The sequence below is a fragment of the Dipodomys merriami genome, unplaced genomic scaffold, assembly GCF_024711535.1.
Source record: "Dipodomys merriami isolate MVZ:Mamm:240054 unplaced genomic scaffold, mDipMer1.0.p SCAF_195, whole genome shotgun sequence".
NCBI lineage: Eukaryota > Metazoa > Chordata > Mammalia > Rodentia > Heteromyidae > Dipodomys > Dipodomys merriami.
Genome location: NW_027203326.1, coordinates 1,836,408 through 1,842,648, shown reverse-complemented (window position 1 = coordinate 1,842,648; position 6,241 = coordinate 1,836,408). Strand labels below are relative to the sequence as shown.

The following is a 6,241-nucleotide window of genomic DNA, read 5'->3' as shown; positions in this document are numbered from 1 at the left end:
AGTATATAAGTTGAAAGAAGACTCCCTCTGGAAATATGCTATTTTTATAGCTAAGGAAAAACAAGTCAGCTGTTAGACACAGACAATGAGATAGAAATCTTCCCCTAGAAATAATCTTTCACCACTTCTGATTCACTTTTGTAAGCTGAAGTAAGTCACATGACCCATCTTGACATTGCAGAGTAGAGGTAAATCTCACCTACAGGAAGCTGGTGCAGGACATAGAGTAATATGCCAAGATATGCAACACGAGATAAAGAAGGGAAAAGAGAACTACAATATAATCTATCATACTTGACATCACAGTCTCTGCAGGAAGGAAGCTATTATGTACTTTTGTTTCTAAAAATACTTCAAATCATGTCTTTTATGCTAGGATGTAGGTATTAGAGAACATTTTGATACTGAGACAGCATAAAATCTCAAACAAAGCTGGAATAATGATTTCAATATTAACTTTTGTTCTCCAAGAAAGGAAACCATTTTGTAGACAATACTTTCTATTTTCTTACCAAGTATCTTTTTTTCCAGAAATGGATTTTGTTAATATATGTGACTATCCACCAGAATAAATGTCTTCATTTATCTTTATCTTGTCCAGACAGCAAGTCAATTGAATGTAATTGGGAGTTCATCAATAGCACTTTTTAAAACTGTAAAAAATATGGACAGGGATCCAATATGCATATTTTTCCACCATCACCTATCACATCCTCCTATTTCCTCCCTAGGAAACACACCCAGTCAATAAAAAGTCATAGATATTTGGCTCTTGACCTTGAAAGTGGAAGCAGCATATTATGTTGTCGGAGATCACAGTTAATAGTGTTTTCCATAATATTGTCACATGCAACAGCCCTATGAGTCCTGCAGGTCTTAACACTACTTCCTTAGGAATGTGATAGGAATGTCAGCCTTACTGGATTTAGTATTGTTTTCCACTTCCTTTTCTACCACCTCCCCTAAATTATAATACATATTAAGAGAATGAAAAAGTGCCATCTTAAGAAAGTCCCATTGCAAAAGATGTTATGTCGAAAAACGAACTTTACAACTTTGGTGACGGCATGGGAGGATCGGTGGGCAAGGATGGTAAGGGGAAACAAAGGAGGCGACAACAATGCTTGAAAAGAAATGTTCTCATTACCTTGCTCATGTAATTGTAACCCATCTGTACTATATTTTCACACACACACACACAAACTTATGAATATAAAAAAAGAAAGTCATTTAGGGCTCTGGGAATTTGGTTTCATGGAACAGTTATTGCTTAGCATGGTGAAACCCTGGGTTCAATTCCTCCATACCACATAAAAAGAAAAGGTAACACTGGAAGTGGGGCTTTGCCTCAAGTGGTAGAGTGCTTGCATTGATGGAAAATAAAAAAAAAAAAGCTCAGGAACAGTTCCCTGGCCCTGAGTTCAAGCCCCAGGATGGGCAAAAGAGTCATTTAGTGATTAAATGCGAAATAAAGAACCCATATTTGGAATATATAATTGTTCCTTCCAAATGATATCTAACAATAGTCCTTAATTCATGTACTTTACCTATATTAGAATACTGTGTTGAACAAAAAAATGTTTTCATAATAGGTCATGGTAATTAATGCCAGTAGTGTGCTTAAATATCAGGTGAAGATTAATCCTGGAAATTCAAAGATTCTAGGCTTTTGAGTGGTAACTGCTAATCACAATAAGAAGGGTAGTATATATGTGAGATTTGGAAATCTTTTTGGTAAATCAGGACACCAAAAAGGCAGAGGTTAATTAATAGTTTTGACAGAGGAGAAGGAGTAACTCCAGATTGAAGGAATAAATGATAGTAATAACTAAGTTACACCACAAACTGTCCTAGGAAAGCATTTATGGTTATTGAACAACTAGTTATCATCTAGGCTTATTCCTCAGTGCCTTTAGCATTCTAATCACTTAGACTAGTTCTTAATCTTTGTGTGATAAGTTGTATATCCTTCTATGCTGTTCTTTCACACCTTATCTCCTTTGCTTTCTTAAAATCTATGTCTTTCTCTATTTCTCTATGAACAATATCTGATACTAAGTCCACAAAAGCAGACAGCAGAGGATGCTAAGGTAAGAGTCCCATACCTCATGAGTCATTAATGTAACAACATGGAAAAGGAGGACATATTTATTGCTATCTCAATTTTTCTAAAAAGCTGCAATGTCACATCATTTGATTCAAATTTCTTCTTTTTCTACATAGTGTCATTTAGTGCACATAAATGCAAATATAAACCAGGTGCTGGTGGCTCATTCCTATAATACTAGCTACTCAGGAGGTTGAGACCAGAGGATTGTGGTTCAAAGCAAGCCTGGTCAGGAAAATCCATGAGACATTTATCTTCAGTTAGACACCAGAAACCCAGAAGTGGTGTTGTAGCTAGTGGTAGAGCACTAAATTTGAGCTGAAGAGCTGAGGGACAGTGCCCAGGATCAGAGTTCAAGCCCCACGACCAACAGAAAATGTGTAAATATGACTTTGTTTCCCCCAAAGGAACAACAAAGTCAATAATAATCATCGCAAGCACAGCAAATAATTCCAAAATGATTCAATGTACCTACTTTGGCTGAGTTAAGTTATGGCTTCTTGTCTGGACATATTCCCTTCTCTATGATTATCTAATGCACATACTTAGATAGCAATTTAAAACTGAGAGTATAGAAGCAAAGTGTACAGTGATGATATTGTACTATCAGAAATTCAAGTAGTAATGAAAATGTCTTCTTAAGACCATACACAAAAAATACCATGATATAGTGTAATAGAACTCACTATTGAACATATGAGCTTTAAGAGCTTTCTAATTGATCCATTATTTATTGGTACCAACATTAGAAAAAAATGTATAATTCAATAATAAAATAGAAGTCCTTTGCATGACTACTTAAATTCCTTGTTTTTTTAAAGACACTGTTTTCATCTTAAAAAACTAGGGCTGTCTATTGTCTTCATGTGATTTTGATTATTGAAAGTGCTTAATGAGAAATCAAAATGCATTATAGTCCTTTGTTATCAATTCTCACTTTTTCTTCTTGGAGAATATCAAAACAATAGTTCAGAATCAGCAAGCAATAGGTCAGAATCATGCTTCCAGTGCAAGTGGATCACCAGTAAGTAATCCTAAATACCATTTTCCACAAAGTTTTGTGACAGATACAATCGGCCTGCCTTCTCTAGCTGCTTTTCTAGACTGGGCCTATTCCTTCATTGTACAGGAAAAGTGTGATTCAACAGATTAAAGTCAGATATGTTACTAGAAGTCTCAAGGATTTAGATTTTTGTCTGTATATTGGTAAATCTATGACTCTTTATGTAGGCTACAAAAATGTATTTACTAATTTCAAGTAAATACATGAATTCTCTTTCCATCTTTAAAAAAATTAAATTCTGCTTGCTCTATAAATTGATCAGAGGCATGGATTTGTGGCTAGTTAGGTCCTTGCACATCTCTCTGTTCCTCTCTCTCTTACATGGTTCTCATAGATAATATGATTGCTCCATAATTATCCTAATATATTTTGCTTTCATATTTTTGGATTCATCATTTCACTTTCTGCTCTGCCATTTCCCAAATCATTTATGTAGAAGGCATTATTTCATATTTTCTCATTCCTAGAATAAGCTGCACATGAAGACACCACTGGCCCTAATTTTAATTCTGTACCATTGAATACGGAGGAACATCTTTCCTGTGCTCTCCATCAGCTCCCTACTCTCGTTAGAATAATTTAGAATAGTAAAAAATGGAAAAAGATAAAATAAATCATGGTGAAAAAAGATGCAGAAAATTCACCGGATATTTCTGAGCAGTTCAACCAACATGAACTATTAGGGAAATACATGGACACCTCATTTTCACTGGCACTCAAAGTCTCTGGTTAGGCAATTCTGATAAAGATGAGAAACAAGATGAAAAAATGAGAAATGGTATCAATTGCAATAAAAAATAGAGAAGGATCCAAGCAAATTTCTTTTTTGTGCTGCCGAAAATAATCGGCTTACTACAGTGCGGAGACTACTTTCCAAAAGGGCCACTCATGTGAATACAAGGGATGACGATGAATATACACCTCTTCATCAGGAAATCTACAGTGGACACTTAGACATTGTCTTGAGTTGGTGGCTCAAGCGGCACACACAATAAGTGTAGATGGATGGACACATCTGCACAGTGCATATAAGTGGAATAATAACAAAGTGGCTTCTTTCTTACTTCATCATGATGCAGATTCCAATGCCCAAACTAAAGGCCTCTTGACCCACTTGAATCTTGCTGCTGGAAATTAAGATAGCAAAAATTCATTTGATCTCCTTCTGTTGAAACATTACATAAAACAATGTCTGAAGAACAATTTGGAAGAAACTGCATTTGATATTGCTACAAAGATAAGTATGTATCACTACCTCTTTGAAGTTGTGGAAGACTGTACAAATTGTTCTACTAAGTCCTAATGATTCAATTACTTTTCTTAAATTTCAAAAATGCCATTCCATCCTTTGTGTCCATACAAAATATTTTCACAATCCAAATAGCAATAACTTATTGTAAAAATTCATGGATTCTGTGGAATTCTTTCAAGTGAATTGCCTGCCTTTGATGTGAAAATGTATTCAAGAGTTTTTGTATACATCTATAATGATTTCTTCAGAGTTTGTGACTTTTTAATCAGAAATAATTTTAACTTATCTATTGAAATTTATACAGAAACTAAAGATATTTCTCGTGCTTGTCTGAAAAAGTATATTTTAAAATATTCTTTAATCTATGTTTGTATAGTGTCCATAATGTATTTTATTCTCTCCTAGATATAATAATTTGAATTCTATGCTACTTTATAATATACAGCTTCATTAATGTGTATTTTCAGATTTCATTCCATATAGAAATAGTTTAAGATTCCTTTGTTTCCTAGGTCCTTATAGTATTATATTTCTTTGGGATAGAACGAAAATGTTGTGTAATTTCAAAAGTTTTATAAAGGTTATTCTATGTAAAGGCCTTTCTTTTTTTTGGTGGTGGTGGGGGTGTCCGGTCGTGGCCCTGAACTCTGGGCTTGGGCGCTGTCCCTTAGCTCTTAAGCTCAAGGCTAGTGCTCTACCACTTGAGCCACAATGCCCATTCTGGCTTTTTTCTTTTTTCTTATGTGGTGCTGAGGAATCGAACTTAGGGCCACAGGCATGCAAGGCAAGAGCTCTACCAATGAGCCACCTTCCCAGCCCCATATAAAGGCCTTTCTAAGGTCAAGATTTAATACACTGATGTCAAACTAACTTTTAATTATATGAATTACATGTATTTTTACACTTGTAATTTTGTAATCAATTTTAAATGTTTTTCATTTCTTGCATCTGAAGAATGAAAAATTTGGAATACTTCACAAATTTTCATGTCATCTTTGTGCAAGTGCCATGTTAATCTCTGTATTGTTCTAATTTGGGTATACATACTGCTGAAGCATGTATTATCCTCTAAATTAAATAGTTAATGTTGCAATCTTTATACAGGCTTATATCCTTGGGTGCCTATTTGGTACAAGGAAATGTTAATGTTTCTAACAGTGCTATTGATCTTATTTTCCTGAAATTCTTTGAATAGTGGAAAAATTATATTGTTCAGTTTATTGCTCACATTTGCAATTTTTTGTCAATTACTATTTTAAATATTTTCCATTTTGGATTTGATTGCACTTTCAAGTGTTTATAGCTAGGTCCAAAGGTGATGGCTATTGCAAGTAGTAATTTATCCAAATGAGTTAGTTCTGTGGAGCTATTTGATTCAAAGTAAGCCTTGCTTAAGATCTACTTCTCAACTTCTGCAGTTGAAATTTTCCCAGAAGAGGTCTTACTTTTCCCAAATGAGATCCTAGGATCCCAGGACCCAGTTATCTGCATCATCAGATAACATGGGAAATACTTTTCACCTAGGCCCATGCAACATGCCAATAGAAACTAATTGAATATGCATATCAATTTCTCATTTCCTATATTTCAGGTCCCCAATTCCTTGAGATGCAGGAATTATCAGTAAGCAATTGTGAAATGCAAGGCAACTTAAAATGAAGGAGGAGATCACAAAATCTGAGAGACAGTGCTGTAATTCAAACTTTCAGTTTACAGATGACCAATCCATATGAGTGAAAAAGATCACAAAATGTCATAAGATTATTTTTAATACCCCTCTTCTAATGAGTAATGAAATAATATCAGTCCAGCATAAGTG

At 34.5% G+C, this 6,241-nt stretch overlaps 2 pseudogenes; one reads left to right on the top strand and one right to left on the bottom strand.

The window, feature by feature from the left end:
- Positions 1 to 3,786: 3,786 nt before the first annotated feature.
- LOC138831403 (ankyrin repeat domain-containing protein 49 pseudogene) lies at positions 3,787 to 4,473 on the top strand (annotated as a pseudogene).
- Positions 4,474 to 5,380: 907 nt separating this feature from the next.
- Positions 5,381 to 5,480, bottom strand: LOC138831412 (U6 spliceosomal RNA; annotated as a pseudogene).
- Positions 5,481 to 6,241: the final 761 nt, after the last annotated feature.